This window comes from Hemiscyllium ocellatum (assembly GCF_020745735.1).
Source record: "Hemiscyllium ocellatum isolate sHemOce1 chromosome 17 unlocalized genomic scaffold, sHemOce1.pat.X.cur. SUPER_17_unloc_2, whole genome shotgun sequence".
Classification (NCBI taxonomy): domain Eukaryota; kingdom Metazoa; phylum Chordata; class Chondrichthyes; order Orectolobiformes; family Hemiscylliidae; genus Hemiscyllium; species Hemiscyllium ocellatum.
In genome coordinates, this window is record NW_026867475.1 from 188,304 (window position 1) to 216,172 (window position 27,869).

The following is a 27,869-nucleotide window of genomic DNA, read 5'->3' on the forward strand; positions in this document are numbered from 1 at the left end:
GGGGAAACAGCGACTCTTTTCAAAGGAAATAAGTGGCAGATCACTGAGAATGGTTTCTACTGCAAACCATAAGCAGGGAAGTGTTTTTCCAAAGAATTCCAATCTTTATCTATAAATCTGATGGTATCTGTGTTTGTCAGTTTGTGGAGGATTTTGTTCTGAGCTGTTTTATACAAGCAGTTGGTTCATTAAGTCTTTGCCAAGAATGTTGTTTACTTTCCCCTTTTACTGTGATTCTGCAGGTTAGAATATTCTGAGAGTCAATAATGTCCAATAACTGAACATTGAATGATTTTGACTCTAACAGAGCAGTTGCCTTGTTTTCAGCTAATTATTCATGTTTTTTATTTCCTGGTTGAGTTGAATGTTACAGAAACAGGCTCTGAGCAATGTTTCCATTCACTTGTGTTGGAGTCACTGACAGCCACATGGTCAGTCAGTTTCAGGCTGATGGATCAGTTTCTCTGACCTTGTACATGATGACACTGTTGGAGTATTGATGTTGTTGTTAACCACATTAACTGGGCTGGAGTTGACTGATCTTACATTGCCACTTTCTGAACCTCAGGCTGTCTCTCTGGGCAGTAAGTCTCCAAAAACAGTAATGTGACAATGCGCAAGGATCATCTGTTTTGATTTAAATTGTGATTGTAGCACTGCTGCTTCACAGCATCAGGTACAAGGTTGGAGTCCAGCCTTGGTCAACGGCCTGTGTGGAGTCCCCACATTCTCCCCATGATAGTGTGGGTCCCCTCCAGGTGCTCTGGTTTCCTCCCACAGTCCAAAGATGTGCAGGTGGATCAGTCATGCTAAATTGTCCACAGTATCCAGGATTGTGCAGACTAGGTGGATCAGCCATGGGCCATGCAGTGTTACAGTGATAGCGTGCTCTGGGTGTGATGTTCTTTGGATGGTCGGCGCGATTTGATGGGCCAGTGCACTACTTCCACACTGTAGGGACTCTATTCTATGATTGAGGATAAAGGCTACACAGCCGGGTGTCCTTGGAGAAGGACCATGTGGTGTGTATCAATTCTCTCGATGCCTTTAGATAGAGGTGGGCACCGCAGGGGATACAGTGCTTTATCCCCACTGCTGCCCCCTCCCCACAACTCTACTTTGATTTAGTCCCTTCTCACTCTGTCACTTGTAATGGTTTGCTTGGCCCGTAATGGGCTTTGTTTGGAAATATTCAATTGGTTACACAAATGGTTTACTGTTGGTGATGATATGTCTAGATTAGAGTGGTGCTGGAAAAGCACAGCAGGTCAGGCAGGATCCGGGGAGCCGGAACATCAACGTTTTGGCAAAAGCCCTTTTCCAGCACCACTCTAATCTCGGCTCTGGTTTCCAGCATCTGCAGTCCTCACTTTTGCACTGCTGGTGATTATATGTTAACCAAAAGCAAAATGGCATAATGATGATTTTGATGGTGGGAAGGTTGCTGTGATAACATTTCTGTGTCAGGGAAATGGGGAAAAAGAACGCTTCGCAGCTCACAGAAGGAGACCTGAAAAGCAATTACATCAAACCAAAGGTTCAGACAGGGAGGGAATATTTCCCTGGAGCTTGAGTAACTGGAAAGTGATGGTGTCCGTGACAAAAGGGATTTTGTTTTACAGTGGTTGAGAGTTTTAAAACTGTTATATTCAGACAGTTTAATTTATTTTCTTTAATTTTATTTGCTTTGCAAAAAACTTTTACAACATTTTAAAACCAAAATTTACAAACTTTGTGTTAAAGATAAATGTTAAATAAAATCCATCAAACCTTCCCTCACTGAAACCTGTTGTGGAAGTGCAATCTCCTGGAGAATCCCTGCCCACTCCTTCCTACCCGGGCTCCATGGCTATATACATACCTGGGAGATAGCAGCAGGAGGAGACCATTCAGCCTTTCAATCCTGCTCCACCATTCAATGGGAAACAGCTGACCATCCAGCTCAGTCTCCTGTTCCTGCTGTGTTCCAATCCCCTTTCATGACTTTACCCGAAGAACTATATCTAAGTCCTCCTTTGGCTTCACTACCTTTTGTTCCAGTGACGTGGCGGTGTTACTGTGTGGGTGTAGGCAGGGGTAATGTGATGGTGCTGCCTCCTGGAGGATGCACTCAGCATCCCTCATCATCCTGCAGTAACATCAACTGGGGTTCAGCAACTAGAGATAGAAACCATTTCCAGGATATGGGCATCACTGGCTCAGCCAGCATTTATTCCCCATCTCTAGTTACCCTTGAGAAGATGGGAGTGAGCTGCTGTCTTGAACCATTCACAGTCCATTTGGTGCAGATAGACCAACAATGCTGGGAGGGAGAGTGTTGCAGGATTTTGGCCGAGTGATTCTCTATCTTTGGTTCTTCAAATGCTGGTTAACATAATCACAATCTGCACATGATTTTGAGATTTCAGTCTGCAAATCTTCACCATCTAGCACCCTGTATAAAGGAATATGTACAGATTAGAAATTCAGAGCAGACAATTCTAGCTTCTTTGGAATATCTTTTTCCCCTTTCTTCCCCCGAAGCTGTTACCCTCCAGCCCACTTACTCTCCCACCATTCTGACTCTGCTACCCCCTAGTGTACACCCTGCCCATTCTCATGGAGTTACTGATAAACAGATCCATGCCACCACTTCCCGTCCCTGGTCAGACTCAGCACCCTTTCTGGGTTCACTTCCTTTCCCTTCAGTTGCTGCAAGTCAATAATGTAACAGCAGAATGAAACAAAAGGAAACAGAAAGGGAGGTGGCAGATCCTGGACAGAAGAGGAACCTTCAGTCTGGGAGAATGGGTCAGATCCTTCTTTGTTTCCCATTTGTTGATTCCCAGCATTACAATGAATTAGGGATGGAGAGTGGTCCCACATGGGTGTGGTGACCCCCTAACAGATCAATACCAGAAGCAGATGCATCCCTTCCCCAGCCAATCACAGTGTGAAATACTTTCTGCAAAGTATACTTACCTAAAGCACATGCTCCAAAACCCGCCCACATTCTGTACATGTACAGTGCGGGGTTTCCCCACACACGTGTGGTCCCTGCCACAGGGATTGTGGGTGTTGTAGTCCCCAAGAAGCCACTGGAGCCCTGTCTCTGGAAAGTGTATGAAAAATGTGGACTGGAGGGTGTTGTGTATAGGATCCCCATTCAGACACACAGGACATATGGGCTGTCACTGGGTTTTACTGAGACACCTGCTTCCACAACCTGATTTTCTGATGTAAGGAATATAGATTCAGCCAACTGGGGCGTGGGAAGTGAATTGGAGGAGCAGATTTTAAGCAGAGGTGGCTCAATGGTTAGCACTGCTGACTCACAGTGTCAGGGACCTGGATTTGATTTTAGCCTTAGGTGACTGTGTGGAGTTTACACGTTCTCCCCGTGTCTGAGCGGGTTTCCTCTGGGTGCTCCCGTTTCATCCCACAGTCCAAAGATGTGCAGGTTAGGAGGATTGGATATGCTAAATTGCCCACAGTGTCCATGCCTGTGCAGGTTAAGCCATTAACCATGGGAAATACAGGGAATGGGTGAGTCTGAATGGGATGCTCATTATAGGGTTGGTGTGGACTCCATGGACGAATACCCTGTTTCTGCACTGTAGGGATTCTATTCTAATTTCATGAAGAAGAATGTACCTATCTCAATGTGCTGTGAATCTGTGGAATTCCCTATTCAAAATGCAGTGGATGCCAGGACAATGAGCAGATTTAATGAAGAGATACAGATGTTGAATTTGCAATGAGATGAAGGGTGAGAGAGAGCAGGCAGGAAAACCCAGCTGAGACCGAGGTGAGCTCAATCATCACCGTATTAAATGGTGGGGCTGGTTCGAAGGGCTGCATTCCCTCTCCTGTACCCAGTGCTCATCTTCTTATGGTAATAACTGGAAAGCTGAATCCAAAACTCACCACCCTCCCCAAAGGAGTCATGATTTGGAGATGCTGGTGTTGGACTGGGGTGTACAAAGTTAAAAATCACACAACACCAGGCTGTAGTCCAACAGGTTTAATTGGAAGCACACTAGCTTTTGGAGCGACGCTCCTTCATCAGGTGATTGTGGAGGGCTCGATCATAACACAGAGTTTATAGCAAAAATTTGCAGTGTGATGTAACTGAAATTATACATTGAAAAATTAATTGTCTGTTAAGCCTTTCATCTGTGAGAATACAGTGATAGTTTGACTTCTTTCATGTGTAAATCACAAAACCCTTCTTTTTAAAGTTGCATTCTCAGGTTAGCTGCTAACAATGGTTTATAGTGAGACAATATGTTGAAGGTGTTAGTTCCCTTTGTTCTCTGCCTATGACCTGATGTTTAGATTGATCCTCTCTCCACAGTCACCACGCTAACATGGACTTGGCTGTACCTCAGTAATTTTTCCAGTCACACTGACATTTGAAATATTCACCCACGGACAGAATACACACCTTCCCTTCCACATGAAAAAGGCCAATGATATTCAGATCGGCACGGATCAAGTAACTATCAAAACTGAAAATGAAGTTCAATTTAAATTTCTCATCTGCAAATCTGCCCTTTCAGTTCTCTACAACAGAGAAAACAAGTCACCACCGTTAACACAGGATGGAAATTCATAAGACAATTATAGTATTAAATTGCAGTTTCTTTGTTCCCCCAAAGCTTTAAATCTCAGTCTCACAATTTCTCTCTTCTGTGAACTGAAATCCAAAATAATCTCCTCACTCCTTCCCTCCACACCTAGTTCTAACACTCTCCTCTCTTTGAATTCAGCTTCCTAGCTCCTGCCTACAGACTAAAAACCAAAAAAAGGGGTGGCACGATGGCACGGCAGCCCCACAGCACTAGGGTCACAGGTTCGATTCCAGCAATCCAAAGATGCGCAGGTCAGGTGAATCGGCCAGGCTAAATTGCCCATAATATTAGATGCATTAATCAGAGGGAAATGGGTCTGGGTGGGTAACCCGAGGGTCGGTGTAGACTGTTTGGGCCGAAGGGCCTGTTTCCACACTGTAGGAAATCTAATCTAATCAAATCAATGAGTCTGACTCGGAGCCTCCTGGGTGTTGGTGAATCCTCCCCACACCTCCCAGGGCTTCCTTCTGGGACAGAACGGACTGACGTTTTCCCCCCCAATCTGGAACCTCTTATTTATTCCCCTACTCCGATCCTCTGATGAGAACCATCCTGCACACACTGGCCAAATCATATCTGGTTGAATAAAAATGAACTAAAATGAATGTTCCTCTCCGTAACATCCCTGAATCTTCACCCGAGTTCTGATAACTTTCTGCAAAATACTCCCCCACTGATACGCCGACCACTTGTCCCGATACCAGGGGAGGGGCCATTCCCCTGGGACCTGTTCCCAGAGGGAGGAAGGGAGTGAGCTGCCAATGAAAGATCAATCCCACACACCCACAGCCGCTCTCCCTGGCACTGACCCACCTTGCACATACACCAACAATTGCCCAGCACTGCGCCCATGCACCGGTCTCCCCTCCTGCAGAGCATGCTCCAGATCACACAGGAGCCTGAGTGATTGACAGCAGCCACTGCCCAATAGGGTGGAGGGGGCGGGGCTGGAGGACTGGGACAATGGGATTGTAAACAATGAATGAATGTGGAGGACACTGGGGGATGGACAGGTCAGTGAGGGACATGAGCAGTGCAGCAGCAGGAGGGGATCCTGGACAAACTGAGCAATGGGAGAGTCTAACAGGAGAGAAACTACAGGAAGGTTTTGTTTAGAGGCTCAGGCAGGGACAGCTGGGAGACAGTATGGCCTGGTGGCTTGGGCAGGTTTTCCAATCAGCCACTTCAAAGATGCTGTCACTCAACTTTGAACCTGATCCTCCTGGTCCAGAGGTAAGGACACTACCACCATTTCTTGGTGGACTAGAGGAAAGAAGGGAAGATGTTCTCCGTCTCACTCACATGGAAACTCCATGAGCTCCTACCACTTACTGTCTCTGGTGGGGATGGAGGAGACAGAGCAGATGGGAGCAGGGTTAGGGATATAGGGACTGCCTTTGAAAAGGAACTCACTGTGTTGGTGATATTAATAAGACTCGATACACAGTCACTAACACAAAGCTGGTGTACGTGAACTTTATCCAGAATATGAACACCCATAACTGGGTGACGCAGACTCCAATGTACAGAGTTAAGTCCTGTATACTATTAACAGCTTTGTGTGTGAGAAATCACGTCTCATGAACTTAAGTCAGGGCAAAAGGGTGGAAATCATCTACATGGTCTTCAGTAAGGCGTTCAAGAAGGTTCCCCATGGGAGATTAGTTAGCAAGGTTAGATCTCACGGAATACAGAGAGAGAACGAGCCGTTTGGATACAAAACTGGCTCAGAGGTAGAAGACAGAGGGTGGTGCCAGAAGGTTACTTTTCAGATTGGAGACCTGTGACCAGTGGGGTGTCACAAAGGATCGGTGCTGGATCCACTAATTTTCATAATTTATATAAATGATTTGGAAGTGAATATAGAAAGTATTGTTAGTAAGATGACATCAAAATTGGAGGTGTAGTGGACAGTGAATAAGATTATCTCAGATTACAACGGGATCTTGGTCAGATGGTTGAGGATTGGCAAATGGAGTTTAATTCAGATAAATGTGAGGTGCTACATTTTGGAAAAGCAAATATTAGCAGGATGTATACACTTAATGGTAAGGTCCTCGGGAGCGCTGCTGAACAAAGAGACCTTGGAGTGCAGGTTCACAGCTCATTGAAAGCAGAATCGTAGGTAGATAGGATAGTGAAGAAGGTGTTTAATATGCTTTCCTTTATTGGTCAGAGCACTGAGTATAGGAGTTGGGAGGTCATGTTGCGGCTATACAGACATTGGTTAGGTCATGCTTGGAATATTGCGTGCAATTCGGGTCTCCTTCCTCTCAAAACAATATTGTGAAACATGAAAGGGGTCAGAAAAGTATTACAAGCATGTTGCCAGGGTTGGAGGATTTGAGCTATAGGGAGAGGATGAATACACCGTTTTCCCTGGAGCGTCAGAGGCTGATGGGTGACCTTATAGAGGTTTATAAAATCAGTAGGGGCATGGATAGGGTAAATACACAAGGTCTTTTCCCTGCGGTGGGGAGGAGGTACGATGGGGGGGGGTGGGAGACAGAGGGGGGAGACTGAGAGGGGAGGGTGACGGTTAGCTTGTAGATCTACAACACAATCCTGTTCCTGTTTTCTCCCCATCCCCTTCAATCCCTCTGAAGGGCTCAGAGTAAGTGCACAGACCCTGGAAAATAGAGCTTTAGGGTGACCAAGTGCTGAAGGTTGCATTTGGGACGTTGACCTTTATTAGTCTGTGCACTTTATCAATAAATGGACCTGGGTTCAATTCCACTGTCCTGGATTCTTGTCAGTGGCCACAGACGCGCCTGTCTCTGACCCTGACTACTGGATCCCCTGTCACTATAGCTCTGCCATTCTCCTTCCTCCCGTTCTGTGCAGCGGAGCTCTCTGTGGGGTCATGAACCTGGCTGTTGCTGATTTCCCCTGAGAGGCAACCCCACCTGTTCCCTCCCTTATAGAATCCCAAGCGGTGCACAATATCTGTATGAGAAGCGAAATGATCATGGGGAGTCCTGCACTCCCTTCCTGAGCCTTTTGCTTGATATGATGGTCACCCATTCCCTTTCTGCCTGTGTAACCCTCACCTGCAGTGTGACTAACTCACTAAACGTGCCGTCCATAGCATTCTCAGTATTGCTCCACAGTGAGTCCACTCTCAGCTCCAGGTCTGAAAAGCAGTTTCCCAGTAGCTGCAGATGGACACCCTTCCTGCACACACAGCCGTCAGGGACACTGGAAGTGTCCCTTATTTCCCACATTGTACAAGAGGAGCGCCCCACGGGTCTGAGGGCTCCTGTAACAATGTGTCTCTAGTTTCAGCTAGTTACTCCCATTAGGAGAATTTAAATGAGCAAAAACCTTCCTTCTCTTCCAACATTTCCATTATCATCAAAAGCCCCGATCTTTACTTAAGCTGACATTTTACACTTTAAAAACTGTTTTAAAAAAAACACTCAGCAGGTATCGCTTACAACTTGGCTGTTCCCTTTGGGACCATGTGAATTGCTGAATGGCCTGGACTAAAACTGAAGCTGTGGTTCACCTTCTCCCTGTCTCCCCTCGCTCTATTTACACCCAACTCCAAAACACTCTCATTGAACCAAGCAGCCCTCACGGTGCAGCCCTGTCATTTTCATTGTCTGCTCACACCTACACTGCCCTCAGCCTCCTGTACTGTTCCAATGCATCTCAATGGGAGCTGAAGAACTGCATCTCATCTTTCAATTCAGCCCTTTGTAACCCCAGAGTCAATACGGACCTCAGCAGTTTCTGAATGAACAGACAGTTGTCAAAACCTGGAACATTCCACCCGAAATGGTGCTGGAATTTGAGTCCATAAGGAATTTTAATCAGAAGCTTGCAGGGAATTGAAAATGAGGAGTTTACAGGTTAACATCAGAAAGTGGGTGATTGGGTCTAAATCTGACAGTTCCTATGTAGAGACGAGGTGTAATTTGGACAAATCTGTGTTCCCTCTCAGGGCCCAGAATTGAGCACAAACCCAAAGGGTGATCCCTTCGAACATCTTTCTGCTTTTTGCTTGAAAAAAAGAGATACTTTCCCACAGACAGAACAGACACACCTTTTTCCTTCCCCAGTTAAATGTCAATGGTATTCCGATCCTGATGACCCTGCTGACGATAGAAAGTTGATTTTGAGATCCCTGTCTCAATTATTAAATAAAATCCTATAAAATGAATTCACAAAATAAAACTCACAGTCAGTGCAGGCTGAACAGTAAAGACAAATACTTCTCTTGGTATGTGTTTGATGTGTAAATGCTCCTCTTCAAATCACCCCGACCCCACCCAGGAAGAGGATATGCCCATGCGCCTCGCTGTACCTTGTCCCCAATAAAGATGGTGGCCATAACCCAGAACCCATCACCGCCTGAGGCCCACAGCCGTTTTCCCATTTGCTGTAAACGTGGGACCAAGAGTTTCTAATTCAGGCCTAACTACCTGTACAGAGTGTAATTAAACCCTTCCAGTCTAAACTGATCCAACTCCCCTTTCCCGTTTCCTCCTTCTGCACACACTAAGGGTCATTCTAGGTCCAGTGACCCTCACTCAGAACTGACTGCAGCTGGGAAAATTAGAATCCCTACAGTGTGGAAACAGGCCATTCGGCCCAACAAGTCCACACTCACCCTCTGAAGAGTTTCTCAACCAAACCCATTCCCCGACCCTATTATTTTACATTTACCCTGACTAATGTACCTAACCTATACATCCCTGAACACTACGGGAAATTTAGCTTGGCCAATTCACCATACTGCACATCTTTGGACTGCAGGAGATAGGGGGTAAAGAGTAAATAATAGGTGGGGACAGAGCCCAAAAGAAAAAATAACATTTGGAAAGAAAGGAGTAGATAACAATCTGCTGGGAGGGTGAATAGCTGTGAATGGAGGGGACAGGAACCTGTGTCTGGCAGCAGCTCAGTGGAGGTGCTGGAAATGGCAGTTGATGATCTACATTCTGCTGCAAAACAGACCCTGAGCTTCCAGCTGCCTGCTACTTTAACACACGAACCTGTTCCCTGGCCAACATCTCTGTCTCATGCTTACTGCAGTGTTCCAGTGAAGCTTGATGCAAGCTGGCAGAACATTCCAGAACATTCCAAAACACACCATATTTCAAGGACTGCAATTTCCCCTCCTACGTGGTCAACAATACCCTCCAGTGTATCTCCACCACTTCCCGCACCTCTGCCATTGAACCACACCTCTCCAACTGCAACAAGGATAGAACCCCCCAGTCCTCACCTTCCACCCAGATACAACGCATCATCCTCCGCCATTTTCACCACCTACAATCAGATCCCACCGGAGATATATTTCCCTCTCCATTCCTTTCAGCATTCCACAGAGACCATTCCCTGTGAATCCTAGTCAGATCCATGCTCCCCAACAACCCACCTTCCACTCACAGCACCTTCACTTGTCAATACAAGAGGTGCAAAACCTGTGCCCACACCTCCCCCTCACCTCCAACGGACCATTCCCCATCCAGCAGAGATTTTCCTGCACATCCAAACACCTCACCTATTATGGCCTTTGCTTTCGATGTTGTCTCCTGGGACACCAACTTGCGGAATGTTTCAGGGAGCATTTCTGGGACACATGCACCAACCAACCCCACCATCCTGTGGCTGACCACTTCAACTTCCCTACCCACTCCTCCAAGGACATGCAAGTCATGGGCCACCTCCACCACCAAATCCCAGCTACCCGACGCCTGGAGGAAGAAATTGGGACCCTTTAACCACAGAATCAAGGTTTCCTCATCTCCCCTCCCCTGCCTTATCCCAGATCCAACCCTCCAACTCGACACCACACCCTTAAACTGTCCCACCTGTCCACTTTCCTTTCCAATTATCCACTCCACCCTATCTCCATTACCCTCTAACTACATCTACCCATTGCCTTCCTAGCCCACTTCCCACCAACACCACACATCCCTCTTATTTATCTCTCAGCCCTCTTACTTCCCACCCCACTCCCAATCCTGGCATTCCTGATGAATGGAATATGCCCAAAACGTCGATTATCCTTCTCCTGGGATGCTGCCTGACCTGCTGTGCTTTTCCAGCGCCACATGTTAACGCAAGTTGGAAGAACAACACCTTATCTTCTACTTGGGGACCCTGCACCCCTCTAGCCCCCGTATCAAAATCAATAATTTAGGTCCTGAACTCTCCAATGTCCTAGCGCCATAGCCTCTTAAACCACACACCAGGCCTTGTTAGTACATAACCTACCATTACACATTAGCTATAGTTAGCCACTAACAGTCCCCATAAACGGCTATTCACCCTGCCCCAGCCAGATCGTTATCCACTCCTTTGTCCAACTGCTCCCATCTCTTTGGACTCTATCACCACCTATCATTTACTCCTTAACCCCGATCTTCTGCATATATACCAACATTTTTTTTCAGTAGCATCAGTTCTGAGGAAGGGTCAGCAGATCCAAAATGTTAACTCCGATTTCTCTTCACAGATGCTGCCAGACCTGCTGAGCTTTTCCAGTATCTTTTGGCTGTTGAGTGAGATTTACAGCATCCGCAGTTCTTTTGGTTCTAATTTACCAGGAATTTCTCATTTAAGTCTAGCAGCCTAAAACTGTGCGTTTATAAACCCTCCCAGTCCACAATAACTCAATTTCTTCCCCAGACTTTGCAGTCTCTCCCACTCCCTTCACACTCATGAGGACCTCTCTCACAGTGACACTGCGCCTGCACAGCTCATGGCCATGTGTTGGCCTGCTGGACCCACCCCAATTCACTCCCATTGGCCGAAGGATCACGCCAATTCTCCTATTGGTCTGAAGCTGCTGTCAATCACCTGGGCCCCATTGTGACATGAGTGGGCTCCTCCCAAGAGCATCGGATGATGAGGGGTGACCTCATAGAGCTTTCTAAAATCATGAGGAGTATGGATGGGAAAAATAGACAAGGGCTTTTCCCTGGGGTGGGGGAGTCTAGAACGAGAGGGTGTAGGTTTAAGGTGAGAGGGGAAAGATTTAAAAGGGACCCAAGAGGCAACTTTTTTCACACTGAGATGGGTGCCTGTATGGAATCTTCGGTTCGGGGAAGTGGTGGAGGCTGGTACAGTTACACCATTCGGCATCTGGATGGGCATGTGAATAGGAAGGGTGTAGAGGGATATGTGCCAAATGTTGGGATATCTGGTCGGCATGGACCAGTTCAACCAAAGGGTCTAATTCCATGCTGTATGTCTCTTGGACTCTGCCCTGGGATGAGCTTCATCATTCACAGTGAATGGGGCAGTAACGCAGAGCACAGGGGTTTGGGGCTATTCAGCTGTACTGGCCCCTCTGGAGATGGTGCCAGTCTATCCCAACTCACCTCCCATTTGTCTGTAGCCCTCCAAATCCTTCCTTAAAAAAGTTAAATTCCAAATTTGTTTTCTCAATAACTACTGAATCTGCGTCCAAACTGTTCCAGATGCTCAGAACTTAGTGAGTACAATAATCTTCACATTTTTAACCTGTTTTATTTGCCATTTACCTGAAAGTAGTTACTCAAAATTGTGACGTTAATAATTTCTCCGTCTGTCTCTCTGTAAATTAAATATCCTGGAAACAAATCTGCTCCTGGTCGAAATCCCTGCCTAACCTTCTCAGCTCCAAGGAGAATTAGTTGATCTTCTGCTAACTCTCCATAAAAGAGAAACCCATCTTAATTTTAGTAGTGCCATAAAGATGTACAGCAGAGAAACAGACCCTTCGATCCAACTTGTCCATGCCGACCAGATATCCTAAATTAATATCATCCCATATGCCAGCTCTTGGCCTGTATCCTTCTAAACTTTTGCTAATCACATACAACATCTCAAAGGCATAACTGGGTAATTGTACCTGCCTCCACACTTCCTCTGGCAGCTCCTTCCACACACGTACTATGTTCAGCTGGAAACATTGCCCCTTAGATCCCTTTTAAATCTTTTCCCTCACACCTGAAGCCTGTGCCCCCAAGCTTTGGACTCACATATCCTGGGAATAAGACTCTGGGATTTCATCCTATCCATGCTCCTCACAAATGTATCCGATGCTCCAGGGAAAACAGCTCCAGCCTATTCACCCTCTATCTATATAGCTCAAACCCTCAACCCTAGCAACATCTTTGCAGATCTTTTCCGAACCCTTTCAAATTTCATAATATTATTCCGATAGCGGGGAGACCAGGACTGAAAGCAGAATTCCAGAAGTGGCTGAATCAATGTGCTGTGCAGCCGCAGAATGACATCCCAACTCCACTACTCAATGTACTGACCAGTAAAGGCAAGTACACCAAACACCTTGTTCACTACCCTGCCTATGATTCCACTTTCAAGGAACTATGAACCTGCACTGAAAGATCTCTTTGTTCAGCAACACCCCCCAGGACCTTCCCATTAAGTGTATAATTCCTGCCCTCATTTGCTTTTCCAAAATGGAGCACCTCACATTTATCTGAAATAAACTCGATCTGACAATCCTCAGCCCATTTGATTGAAGTCCCATTGTACTCTGAGGTAACCTTCTTTACTGTCCAGTGCACCTCCAATTTTGATGTCTACTGTAAGCCTACTAACTATACCTCATATATTCACACACAAATCATTGATATAAATGATGAAAATCAGTGGATCCAGCACTGATCCTTACACCATATTGCTCATCACAGGCCTCCAGTCCGAAAAGCACTACTCTCCGTCCCCAACCTTCCCGCCAATTTGTATATAATAGCTGGCTCTCTCTGCATCCCATGGTGTCTAACTTGCTAATCAGTCTGTTATGTGGAACCTTTTTGAATGTCTTTCTGAAGTCCAAGTTAGTGATGTATGTACAAAGCCATGCTGACTATTCCTAATCACTTCTTGCCTTTCCAATTACATATAAACCTGTCCTTCAGAATTCCTTCCAACACCTTGTCTGCCACTACCCTCAGGCTCACCAGTGTATTGTTCCCTGGCCTTTCCTCATCACCTTTCTCAAATAATGGCTCCTGTCTTGCAGCACCTCACCTCCGGCTATCGGTGATACAAATCTCTCAACGAGGGGCCCGGCGATCACTTCCCACAAAGATTTGGGATACACCTGATCAGGTCCCACAGATTTACTCAGCTTTCTGTATAAGACATCCCGTACAACCTCCTCTGTAATATGGACAGTTGTCAAATCATCACTATTTATTTCTCCAAACTCTCTAGCTTCCATATCCTCTTTCAGTAAAAGCTGACATGAAATCCTTGGGTAGTATCTCTCCCACCTTCTGTGGTTCCACAGACAGCCTTGTTGATCTTTGAGGGTCCCTATTCTCTGCCTGGTTACTCTTTTGTCCTTAGTGTTTTGTAGAATCTCTTTGGGTTGTCCTTAAACCTCTTTCCCCCCAAAGCTCTCTCATGTATCCTTTTTGCCCTCCTGTTTTCCCTCACGTGTACTCCTATTGCCCCTATACTCCGAGGGATTCACTCAAACCCAGCTGTCCGTAGCTGCCATATCCCTCCGTCATCTTTTTGACCAGACCCTCAATTTCTCTAGACACACAGCATTCTCTACACCTACCAGACTTGGCTTTAACAGGAACATACTGTCTATGTTCTCTTGTTGTCTCATTTTCACAGGCCTATGGAGGCAATGGCAGATGAGGACATGGAAACAGTCACTCTCAGTAAAGAGGTAGTGTTGGAACAGATAACAGCCCAAAAGAACATGGGTCTCCTGGCCGTGATGGAATGCATCCCAGGGGACTAAAAGAGATGGTGAAGGGTTTATTGTCCTTCCTTGCTAGAGGGATGGTTATGCTGCAGTTGTACAGGGTGCTGGTGAGGCCACACCTGGAGTACTGTGTACAGGTTTGATCTCCTTTCTTCAACAAGGATGTACTGACACTGGAGGGGGTGCAGAGGAGGATCACTAGTTTGAGTCGGGGGTTGAGAGGATTGGTGTATGTGGAGAGACTGAATAGACTGGGATTATACTTGTTGGAATTTAGAAGAATGGGAGGCTGTATTGGAAAAAATAAAATTAAGAAGGGAATAGATAAGATAGAAGCAGGGAGGTTATTTCCATTGGGGGGCGGGTCAGTCTAGAGAGCACAGCGTCAAAATAAGGGGGTATCTGATTTAGGACAGAGTTGAGGAGGAACTTCTTCAGCCAAAGGGTTATGATTCTGTGGAATTCCCTGCTGAGTGTAGCAGTTGATGTTATCAACTTGAATGTCTTTAAGGCAAAATGTAGATTTGCAAACAGGAATCGAATTAAGGGTTATGGTGAGAGAGCAGGAAAGTGGAGCCGAGGCCATGAAAAGATCAGCCCTGATCTTATTGAATGGCAGTGCAGGCTTGAGGGGCCAGATGGCCTACCCCTGCTCCTATTCCTTCTGTTCTTATGTTCCCACTTTCCAGCCGTCCCTTTACCTGGGGGTTGCAAAGAAATATTGAAAGTTCTTGCCTTGTACCATCAAAATTCACCTTTGTCCAATTTTGAACACCAACTTTTAGATCTGATCTATTATTTTCTGCAACTATTTTAAAACCAGTAGAATTGTCGTCAAAGAATCCCAAGTGTGGAAGCAGGCCATTCGGCCCATCACATCCACACTGACCCTCAGAGCCTCCTATCTTACCCCTGTAACGCTGCATTTCCCATGACCAATCCACCTAGCCTGCACATCTCTGAACATTTCCCCATGGCCAATCCACCCACCTGCCCATCCCTGAACAATACGGCAATCCAGCCTGGATTCTCCACCCAACCTGCACACCTTTGGACTGTGGGAGGAAACCAGAACACCTGGATGAAACCCACACAGACAACCTCAATAAGGTGATCGTCCTGTTCTTATTTCCCAGTTTCACCCAAGTAATTTCAACGGGCGAACCCCCATGAATATCCTCCCTAAGCACAACAATAATGTTATCCCTACTCAAAAACACCATTCCACCTTCTCTCTTATCCCCCTTTCTACCCTTCCTCATATCTATTCCCTGGAACATTAAGCTACCTGGCCTGTCCAACCTAAGCCACGTTTCTGTCATACCCACTATATCCCAGTCCCATGTTCAAAACCATATCTTAAGCTCATCTGCTTTCCCTGTAAAACCTCTTGCATTGAAATAAATGCAGTGCAGTGCTATCAAAAGGACAGACTGATGGGCAGAGGGGGTGGGATGGCCCTGTTGATGAGGGATGACGTTCAGTCCCTTGGGAAAGGGGGATACACAGAATCAGGAGATGTAGAGTCAGATTGGAGGGTGGCTAATGTTATCCCACTTTTCAAAAAAAGTTGGGAGAGATAAAACAAGGAATTATAGACCGGTTAGTCTGATGTCAGTGGTGAGAATGACGCTGAGTCAATTACAAAAGATGAAATTATGGCTCATTTGGATAGCAGTAATAGGATTCGTCAGAGTCAGCATGGATTTACAAAGGGGAATATACTGACTTGGATTGAAAATTGGCTGGCTGACAGGAAGCAAAGAGTAGTGATAAACGCTTCCTTTCGGAATGGCAGGCAGTGACTAGTGAGATACCACAAGGTTCGGTGCTGGGACCGCAGCTGTTTACAATATACATTAATAATATAGATGAACATCTTAAAAGTAATATTAGCAAATTTGCTGATGACACAAAGCTGGGTGGCAGGGTGAAATGTGAGGAGGATGTTATGAGAATACAGGTTAACTTGGACAGGCTAGGTGAGTGGACAGATGCATAGTAGACTCAGTTTAATGTGGATAAATGTGTGGTTATCCACTTTGGAAGCAAGAACAGGAAGGCAGATTACTATCTAAAAGGAGTCAAGTTTGGTAAAGGGGAAGTACAACGAGATCTAGGTATTCTTGTACATCAGTCAATGAAAGCAAGCATGCAGGTACAGCAGGTAGTGAGAAAGCTCACTGCATGCTGGCCCTCATAACAAGAGGAATTGAGTATAGGAGCAAAGAGGTCCTTCTCCAGCTATTCAGGGCCTGGTAAGACCGCACCTGGAGTATTGTGTGCAGTTTTGGTCTCCACATTTGAGGAAGAGTATTGTGGCTATCGAGGGAGTGTTGGGTAGGTTCACGACGTCAATTCCCGGAATGGCGGAATGATCATATGTTGAAAGATTGGAGCGATTGAGCTTGTGTACACTTGAGTTGAGAAGAATGAGAGGGGATCTGATTAAGACCTACAAGATTATTAAAGGGTTGGACACTCTGGAGGCAGGAAGCATGTTTCCACGGATGGGTGAGTCCAGAACCAGAGGACACAGTTTAAAATAAGGGAGAGGCCATTTAGAAGAGAGTTGAGGAGAAACGTCTTCACCCAGAGAGTAGTGGACACATGGAATGCACTGCCCCAGAAGGCAGTGGAGGCCAAGTCTCTGGATACTTTCAAGAAAGAGATGGATAGAGCTGTTCAAGATAATGGAATCAAGTGTTACAGAGATAAGACAGGAACAGGATACTGATTGTGGATGGTCAGCCATGATCATAATGAATGATTGTGCTGGCTCAAAGGGCAGAATGGCCTATTCCTGCACCGATTGTCTATTGTACCTTGTCAGTCCGACCTCATTCTGTGCCTTGCCCTTGCCTGTCTAACTTCTCAACTGTACCAGCCTCAGGGTTACCTCCTTTCTCACTATCTCTTTAGGTTTACCCCCACGCCCTCACTGGTTTAATGCCTCCCGAGTAGCACTAGCAAATCTCCCTGCTTGGATATTAGACACCTTCCAATTCAGGTGTAATCCATCCTTGTTATGCACGTCACCTCTCCCCCAGCAGAGATTCCAATGATCCAAAAATGGGAATCCTTCTCCCCTGTATCAGATCCTTGGCCACGCATTCATCTGCTCTACCCTGCTATTCCTACTCTCACTAGCATGTGGCACAGGGAGTAATCCAGATATTACTACCCACAAGGACCTGCTTATTATCCTCCAGGCTAATTTGCTATATTCTCTCATCAGGACTTCATCCTTTTCTCTGATGTCATTGGTACCAATGTGCAGCGACCTCCCACTGATCATTCTCCCCTTTCAGAATATTCTGCACCCTCAGAGCCATCCTTCACCCAGACAGTAGGGAGGCACCACCCCATTCTGATGTCTCACTGTCAGCTACAGAAACTGCAGTCTGTGCTGCAGACTAGAGAGCCCCCTATCACCATCGATCGCGTGGAACCTGATATACCTCACATTACACTAGATCCATTACACTAGTAACTTAGCTGTCAGTGCGATATTCCCCTGAGAGTGTGACCCCAACGCTTTCCAAAACAGTATACTTGTTTGAGATGGAAATAACCACAGGACACTCCTGCACTACTTGCCCTCCACTCCTCCATTTCCGAGAGGAAACCCATTTACCTGACTGGATTGGCAGTTTTCCTACCTTTCTGAAACTGCCACTTATCACACCCCCTGGCTCCTGTAAGTTCTTCATTACCTTTAACCATCGCTCCATCTGATCCATGAAATCCTACAGGATTTGCATCCTCACTTCCTGCAACAGACAATCAGGATCATTGAAACTTTCCTTAATCTCCTACATCCAACAGGAAGAGCACATCACTGCACGAATGGCCATCTCTGCACATTAACAGTCCACAGACCCAGAAAAAGGCACCCAGTCTTACAGCTTTACAAAACACGACTATAGAATAAATTAGTACCAATATTTCATATTTAAAAACTTAATCAAAGTGTATCATAAGATGTGTATTTAAAGAAATAAACTGTCGCTGTACTGAATGTTGTAGCTTTACTCAAATAAAACAGACTAAGATTTATCTTTGAAGAGACCGAAACCCACTGAGCTGTGAGTCACAGATGAAGAGCACTAAACAGAACCTTCGGTCAAATTTGTCCATGCCGACCAGATATCAGAACCTAATCTTATCCCTCTTGCCAGCAGCTGGGCCATATCCCTCTAAATCTTTCCCATTCATGTCAAGTATCCTAATGCCTTTAAAATGCTATAATTGTCAGCCTCGACCACTTAATCTGGCAGTTATATGCACCATACATGCACCCTCTCTGCGTGAAAAAGTTGGTCCTTAGTTCCCTTTTATACCTTTTCCCTCTCACCCTCAACCTATGCTCTCTATTTCTGGATTTTCCTACTCAGGGAAAAGACCTTACCTGTTTACCCTATCCATGCTACTAATGATTTTATAAACCTCTATGGAGGTCACCCCTCAGTCTCTGATGCTCCAGGGAAAGAAAGCCGCAGCCTTTTTGCTCTCTTCCTGCAGCTCAAACCCTGGCAATATCCTTGTAAATCTTTCATGAACCTTTTCAAGTTTCACAACATCCTTTCGATTGACGGAGAACAGAATTGCACACAATATTTCAAGAGGCCTAACCAATATCCTGTACATGACCTTCCAACTTCTATACTCAATGCTCTGATCAATAAAGGAATGTATTCCAAACACTTTCTTCAATATCCTATCTACCTGCAACTCTGCGTTCAAGGAAATATGAACCTGCACTGCAAGATATCATTGTTCATTAACACTATCTAGGAATTTGTCACTAAGTGTATCAGTCCTGTTAAGATTTGCTTTACCAAAATGCAGCACATCACATTTATCTCAATTAAACTCCATCTGCCACTTCTCACCCACCTGAACAACATCCTGTTTTAATCTGATGTAACCCTCTTCGCTGTCCACTATACCTGCAATTTTGGTGTCATCTGCAAACTTACTAACTATACCTCCTCTGCTCATATCCAAATCATACAAATAAATGACGAAAAGTAGTGGACCCAGCATTCATCCTTACGGCACTCCACTGGTCACATGCCTCCAATCTGAAAAACAACCCTCCACCACCACGCTGCTTTCTACATTTGAACCAGTTCTGTATCCAAATGGCAAGTTCTTCGTGTATTTCATGAGATCTAACCTCGTTAACCAGTCTTCCATGGGGAACCTTGTCGAGAGCCTTACTGAATTCCATAGATCATGTCCACTTCTCTGCCCTCATCAATCCTCTTTGATAAGTCTTCAAATAACTCAATCAAGTTTGTGAGACATGATTTCCCACGCACATAGTCATGCTGACTATCACTAATCAGTCCTTGCTTTTCAGAATACACGTGCATCTTGCTCCTCAGGATTCCCTCCAACAACTTGCCCAGCATCAATGTCAGGCTCACCGGGCGATAGTTCCCTGGCTTGTCCTTACCACCTTTTTTAAATAGTGCACCACGTTAAACAACCTCTCGTCTTTCAGCATGTCACTTGTGATAATCGATGATACAAATATCTCAGCAAGAGGCCCAGCAATCACATTCCCAGCTTTCCAGAGATCTAGGGTACACCTGATCAGGCGCTGGGGATTAACCAAGCTGTACGGGTTACAAGACACCCAGCACGTCCTCCCCTGTAAGATGGACATATTCAACATCTATTTCCCCACATTCTATATTACCCATGTCCTTCTCCACAGTAAACACTGATGCAAAATATTTAATTAGTATCTCTCCCATCTCCTGTGGCTCCACGCGTAGGCTACCTTGCTGATCTTTGAGGAGCCCTATTCTCTCTCGAGTTACCCTTTTGTTCTTAATGTATTTATAAACACCCTTGAGATTATTCATAACCCTATTTGCCAAAGCTAGCTCATGTCCCCATTTTGCCCTCCTGATTTCCCTCTTAAGTATACTCCTACTGTCTTTAATGCTCAGGGGTTTTTTTTAGGATTTTTGGAATGGAATAAATGCAAAATATTACATCTTGAAAAAACAAACAAGGGCAGAGTTACACTAATTAAAAACATGGCCACGAGTAGCGCTATGGAACAAAGAGGCCGATCTGTTCGGGTCTTTCAAGTATGTGTCACATGTAGACAGGGTGGTTCAGAAGATGCTTGGCACATTTGCCATCATTTCTCAGACCTCTGAGTACAAGAGTTGGGACGTTATTTTGGAGACTTTTCTGGAATTCTGTGTCCAGTTCTGGTCATGCTGATATCGGGAGGACATTATGCAGTTGGAGCGGATTCAGAAGCGATTTCCCAGGATGTTGATTGGAATGAATAGTTTGAATTATAAGCAGATGCTGGATAGGCTGCGACTTCTTTCACTGGCGCGCAGGAGGCTGAGGAGCGACCTTATTAGACGTTTCTCAAATCATGGAGGGGTGGTATCAGTAATGTGAATACCAGGTGTCCTTACCAGGAAGGGATGCGATTCAAGACTGAGTACATGCCTTTTAAGGTGACAGCAGAACGGCTTTAAAAAGGTGTTCGGAACCTTTTATAAAAAAAATTGTTCAGACAATGGTTTATGTGTGGAATGAACTATCAGAGGAAGTGGTAGTTGTGAATCAAATTACAACTTTAGGGTGGCACAGTGACTAGCACTGCTGCCAGGGCCCCAGGTTGGATTCCAGCTTTGGACAACTGTCTCTGTGGGAGTTGCACATTCTTCCAGTGTCTGCATGGGTTTCTTCCAGGGGCTCCAGTTCCCTCCCTAATGAGAGAGCAGCCCTATGGTCTGGGCGGACAATGCTGCCTTTACCTTTTACACAGTGATGCCACTGTGTCTCTGGGGTGGGGAGAGGAAATGCTGAAGGTGGTACATGGGAGATGTTCACTTTCATTAATATTGTTGGGGGCTGCACTGATGCAGGCAAGTGGAGAATGTTCCAACACAATCCTGATGTGTGCCTTATAGAGAGCAAACAGACACTGGGGAATCAGGGGTTTGGGGAAACTGAGGTTGTTCTCTTTGTAGCAGAGGCAATTGAGAGGAGCTGTGACAAAGGGGTTTAGAAAAGTTACCTGTGTAATAACAAACCTTACATCCATCAGCTCATTATACAAGGAGTACAGGACACATATTAAAGGTTTGGGAAGATTCAAAGGAGAACTTTTATGCAGCAAATGGGATTCAGATGGAATACAATACTCACACACAATGCGAATATCCAAGTCCTGATGAACTGACTAATTCAATCAGAGTTTGGTGTTATAATGACTGAGATTACCATCTGAATGTCCACCTGTAGCATCCTGTAATACAAGTTTATAAAATCCATCACTGTCAGTTCAGGTTAGAAACTCACACCATCCCCTCCTCCTGGCCCAGGATGACTGGACACATTACCCCTTGTGGAGATCAGCAGTCAGTTCACAGGGAAATCTATGTGTGCTTCTAGGAGTTTCCACCTTGGGACTTCATGTGACTGAACAAGTCAGATCTTTGACACATGGGACAGAATGTTCCAAGAGTCAGTGAGATGTGGAGAGCAGGATTTGCTTCTTTCGTTTTCCTTCTGTGCTGCTGCTGTGCCTCATCAGAAAGACATGGGGTGTGAAAGGCTCATGCAGTTCGATGGGCAAGTTGCCTCCATTCTGACCAATGGGCAGCAAGCTCCTCCCATAGAATATCTCTAAAAACAGAGCAACTTTGCATGCTTCCCACTGCCCAGTGCTCCCAGTAAATGTTTAGAAGAATGATGGGGGGGGGGGGGGGGGAGCTCCTAGAAAAGGCGTAAAGTTCAAAGAGGATTGAGAAGAGTGAGAGATGCACAGGAGAAGGGGGCAACAAGTTGCCACATGGAGTATGAATTTGGGAAAATGGGAAGTTGGTCATTTTGGAGGAGATAATAAAAGAACAGAGTGCTATTTACTTGGTGGAAACTGTAGAAAGCTGCACCACAAAGGGACCAGGGGTAATTGTGCAGGAAACACAGAAAGCTCGCAGATTCTAGGTCAGTCACAAAATCAAGGGTTCTGTTTCAGATTCATCAAGTTTAAGGCAACACAGACACAGGTAAGGATTTTCAGTAGCAATGGAGCTGGGATGAGGTGGAGACAAGCAACGTTTAAGAGATTGGAATTCCTGTTTGTGTTTGTGTAGATGTGTGATCACAAAATCACCTTGGGGTTACAGATATGACAGCGATGTTGTGAAGAGTCTAGTTCTATCTCACACTGCACCCAGCGAGAGAGAGGGGCTTAGCAGTGAGGGAAAGGAATTTGTAATACCAACTGAAGGCAATGGGTTTAACCATTGCAATGTTTCATTGGAGGAAATTGCAGCTAACTGAGTAGTGGGAGTGTGATAAACAGTTTGATAACTGAGTAACAGTGGAGCAATGGAGAGGGATGATGGGGAGAGAGAGCTTGACATTGTCAGTGTACATGTGAAACCTAACACAGCGCTTTTGGACGATGTCACCTCCTGGCAGTATGTCGGTGAGATACAGGAGGGACACCACATACAAGGAATTCAGAAAGGAAAGGGAGAGTAGAGATGGAGCAGGATTTACAAATGATGGGGAGGTCAAATGCTGGTTTTTCTTGCAGAATGAATGAGAAGGACATAACCAGGAAAGACAGACAGACAGAACAAGGAACAATACCTGTGAATTGGCGACGGGGAGTGATGAGGAGGAAACAGAATTGGAATATCTGTAGTTTAGCGAGACTAGTGAAAGATCAAGATGAGCTCTGATAAGACTTAGCAAGAGACTGGAGAACGATGCAAGTTGGGACATAAATCAGGAACACCATGTGAGGCAGTTTGGCTCGGTGGGCTAGTGGGAGGGAGGGAAGCAGCAGAGGCAGCTGGTCGGATTGTCTCAGACTTAGTGACAGAGAAACTCAATGTGTTTCTTGCTCTTGTTATTGGAGGGAAGGATGAAGGAGACAGGATGATGGACAGTGTTTTACAAAGAAACAAAACCAGGGTTCGTAATATTTAAAATGAGTGAACAAACCTAATGTATTTAACTTTTATCCAGAATATTAAAATGTACAACTGAAGTCACTATTTGAATCCCAGCTTGTCAGATGGTGGAATCTGAATTCAAGAAAAAAATAACTGGAATTAGGAATCTCCTGATCTCCATGGAACCATTGTCAATGGCAAAAACGATCCTGCCAACCTGACAGTCGCCTAACAAGCTACTCACTGTAGTAATCACTGCAAAGTCTCAACAAAGGAATGAAACTGGATGGAGCACTCGGCATCTAACAAGGCATTAGGAAATACAACCACAGAATCAGCCCTCTCCACTCTGCAACATCCTGCTCACTAACATCTGGTTGTTTTGTGCCAAAACGTGGCGAGCTGTTTCACAGACTAGTCAAAGAACAGCCTGACAAAGTCATACTGACAGAGTCATCCCTTACAGATAATGGCCAGACACCACCATCACCATCCCGAGATATCGAGAGTGTGATGATGGAAAAGCACAACAGGTCAGGCAGTATCCGAGGAGAAGGAGAATCGACGTTTCGAGCCTAAGCCCTTCATCAGCCTGAGCTGCTGTGCTTTTCCAGCACCACACTCTCGACTCTGATCTCCAGCATCTGCAGTCTTCTCTTTCTCCTGAAATCTCTGGATATGTCCTGTCCCACCAGCAGGACAGATCAGGCAGAGGCGATGGCACAGTGGTGTACACACAGGAACCATTTGCCCTGGGAGTACTCAGCATTGACTTTGGACACCAGGAAGTCTCATGGTTCCTGCTGATTACCACGTACCATGCACCCTCGGCTGATGAATCAGTGTTCCTCCATGTTGAATAACACTTGGAGGAAGGACTGAGGCAATAAAATGGTGACAAGTGTACTCCCCGAGTACAGGATTTCAATGTCCTCTACCAAGAGTAGCTCAGCTGCAGGATTACTGACTGAGCTGGTCGGGTCCTCAAGGACATAACTGCTCAACTGGGTTTGCAGCAGGAGGTAACGGAACCTGCAAGTGGGAAAAACATACTAGATCTTATCAGTATGAATCTACCAGCTGCAAATGCATCTCTCCATGACAGTATCGGTAAGAGTGACCATCCCACAGTCTTTGTGGAGACAAAGCCTCGCCTTAAAGTTGAGAAAAACTTCCCTTGTGCTGAGTGGTACTATCACCGTGCTAAATGGGACAGATGTAGGAACTCAAACTGGATCTCTCTGAGACACTGTGGGATAACAACAGCAACAGAACTGTACTCCAGCACAATCTGTAACCTCATAGGTTTGTACATCCCACAATCACCCATCACAATGAACAGGAAAGGAGGGTATGCCATGAGCAGCACCAGGCATACCTAAAAATGAAGTACCAACCTGGTGAAGCTACCAAGCAGGACCATCTGCATATCAAACAGCATCAGCACCAAGCAACAGAGCTAAGTGATCCTACATCCAATGGAGTGGATCAGGGCTCTGCAGTTCTGCCACACCCAGTTGTGAACGGTGATGGACAATTAAACAACACGTTGCAGGAAGCACCACAGATATCCCCACCCTTACTGATGGAGGGGCCTCACACATCCATGCAAAAGATAAGATGACAGCTTTGCAGCAATTTCCAGCCAGATGCAAAGTGGGATGATCCATCTCAGCCTTCTCCAGTGTTTCCTAACATCACAGATGTGAGCTTTAAGCCAGTTCAATTTAGTTTGAATAATACCGAGAAATGTTTAAGTAGTGTAAAGGCTATGGGTCCTGCTAACATTCGGGCAACAATACTGATAGTTTGTGCTCCAGAACTTGCCACCCACCAAACCACGTACCGCTCCGGCACTGGCATCTACTGACAATGTGGAACATTGCTCAGGCATGTACAACACAAAAACACAGGGCAAATCCAACCCAGGAAATTTCCCTCTGTCAGTCCACACTCGATCAACAGTAAAGTGATGGAAGATGTTATCAACGGGGCTATCAAGCAGCAGCTGCTCAGCAACAGCCAGCTCAGCGACACTCATTTTAAGCTCCACCAGGGCCACTCAGCTCCCGATTGTGTTACCGCCTGATTCACAACCTGACAACCAGCTGGATCCCAGAGGCGAGGTGAGAGTTACAGCCCAGTCCCACTCCAACACTACTATTTCTATCTGATTCCACCCTCACCTCAGCTCATATACTCAAACTATCATCCATTGTATGTAACCTCCAGACTTAATTATCCAAACACACTCCTGGCCAGCCTCCCAAATTCAACCTTCCTGTAATCGACAAGAAAAATTGAAAGCTCTATTGCCCACGTGCTCACTTCTCCCCAAACATGTTCATCTGTCAAAAGGATCCTATTCATAAGCAACAACAATTAAAAATTCTCATTCTTGATTATATTCCTGGCTGTGATTATCCCTAGCTCCCTGCACCACACATCCTTTGAGACCTCGACAACCCATTTTCTTTTAGATTCCCAACGACTTGTTAATTCATTACTTCAACTGTGTGGCTGATTCTCCAGTTGCCAAAGCACAAACTGGAATTTGCAGACAAAACCTCACATATCTGCTTCCCACCGTTAAGACATCCCTCAAAATCTGCTTTGTGGCACCTGTTTTGGACACTTGACCAAATATCTCTATATCTGGCCTTATATCTAAAGTTCTCAATCGTATTTTTGTGAAATTATAAGAATGATGATAAAACTACAAAGTTCTTGATTTGGACATTATCTTCAAATCATCACTGTTTCTGTAATGAATAATCTGTAATGTCTCTTACCCAACCACATTGTGGGAGCACCTTCACCACACAAACTGCAGCTGTACAATAAAGTCAAGCATCACCCTCTCCACAGGCAACAGGGCTTTGGCATTAATCACTGGGATCTGTGGAAGGAGAAATACACATGATGTTTCAGGGAGTGCAAAACGGATTAAAGGGAATGAAAATGGTGCAGAATTTGATAGTCAGAAATGGAAGGAAAATACACTTGCTTATTGGAAAAAGGAATTCTTGACTGTCAAAAATATTCAAGAAAAAAGTAATCTGATAATAGAGCAGCACATGGTCAGGGGCTGGGCCGCAGTGAAAAACTCATTTACAAAGGGTCTATAAAAGTAATAATACAGTATTAAACAGACCAAAAATACCCCCATGGTTGGAGACTGAGGAAGCTAGACATTGACAAAGTGGTCCTGAGGGAGCCCAGAGGTGAATCAGAGCAGGATTGGCTGCTGTCATCACAATGACTCTGTACCAGAGAGAGGCTGCACATGCGCCTGGCTGCACCTTGCCCCCTACAAAGATGGCGGCTCCGCACGTGTCCAGTGAATCGTTGTCCCGAATAAAGATGGCGGCGCTCACTCAGGCCTGCAGCCGCTGAGGCAATTCCGCATTTATTGCAAAAATGGGACTGGGACGTTCAAACTTGTGTTTTCCGACGAGCACAATTTGTTTGTAAAACCTCTCCGCTCATAGCAACACAGTGTTTCTCCCGTTTCCCTGTTTATTTCTTTCCTTACCGTATTCTTCCTCTCCATAACTTCCCGAGCATTCATTACAGCGACTCTGCGCCGCGCGCGAGGGTGATCACGTGGTTCAGTTTAGCTCCGCCCTTCATTCACTTTGATTGGTTGGAGGACCGACCTCCTGCTCGGATCTCCAGCTCCGCCCACTGTCCTTTCATTGGTCCGGTGCTGACATCAATCACCCGGGGTCCCTTTGTTGGCTGGAGCATGCGCAGTGTGTCCTGCTGTTGCCGCTATGTTGGGTCATGTTCCTGCGGATAACAATGAGCTCTGCAGTAGATTTCCTTTATTCATGGAGGGCATTGCCTTCCTACTCATGACTGTATAGCTGTGACTGATGAATCGCTGCCATCTGAATCTGTACATAAACACCCCATTTTCACAACATCTGAGATCTTTAGCACATTGTATCACACTCTTCTTTGGAGACAAGGAAATCATGAAACGGAGCCTCAAGGAATCGGAGCAGGAGTAGGCAATTCATCCCTTTCAGCTTGTTCCCCCATTCTATCAGATCATGGCTGGGCCAACCCAGACCTCAACACCTCTTTTATGCTTGATCCCCATAGCCCTCAACTGCTCAATATTTCAAAACTCTATCTACCCTTTTTAAAATAATTTGAGATAGAATCATAGATTCCCTACTGTGTGGAAACAGGCCCTTCAGCCCAACAAGCCAGAACAACCCTCCGAAGAGTAACCCAACCATTCCCCTCCCACATTTAACTTTCACAATTGTTTGTGTGAGAAAATTCTAGCCATTCACTGAGAGAAAAAAAATCTTTAATTTTTCTAAAATGAATGTTCCCTTGTGCAATGTCCCCTAGTTTAAGACTTCATTGGTGCGAGAAGATCTAGTCAACATCCACCCTGTCAAGCTCCTCAGAATCTTGTTTCCATAAGATCACCCCTGCTTATCTATTCTTGATAGGTCAACCCTTTAGTGCTCGAAGCAGCTAAGTGAATCTTTTTTGAATGGTCTCCAATGTTGGTTTATCCTTTATTAAATATGGGAGCTAACATTGTATACAGCACTGCAAGTGAGGACTCAGCAACAGCCAGCGTGG

At 45.5% G+C, this 27,869-nt stretch overlaps 1 long non-coding RNA gene across 3 annotated transcripts; it reads right to left on the bottom strand.

The window, feature by feature from the left end:
• Positions 1 to 2,030: 2,030 nt before the first annotated feature.
• LOC132806998 (uncharacterized) lies at positions 2,031 to 26,865 on the bottom strand. Of its 3 annotated transcripts, none has more exons than XR_009641904.1 (4): positions 26,797 to 26,865; positions 26,054 to 26,160; positions 21,499 to 21,598; positions 2,031 to 2,434 (listed from the first exon to the last, which is right to left on the bottom strand). It is a non-coding gene; the product is annotated as an uncharacterized LOC132806998 (long non-coding RNA). The 3 variants fall into 3 exon arrangements; XR_009641906.1 differs by lacking the exon at positions 2,031 to 2,434 and adding an exon at positions 8,677 to 8,766; XR_009641905.1 differs by lacking the exon at positions 2,031 to 2,434 and adding an exon at positions 17,998 to 18,077.
• Positions 26,866 to 27,869: the final 1,004 nt, after the last annotated feature.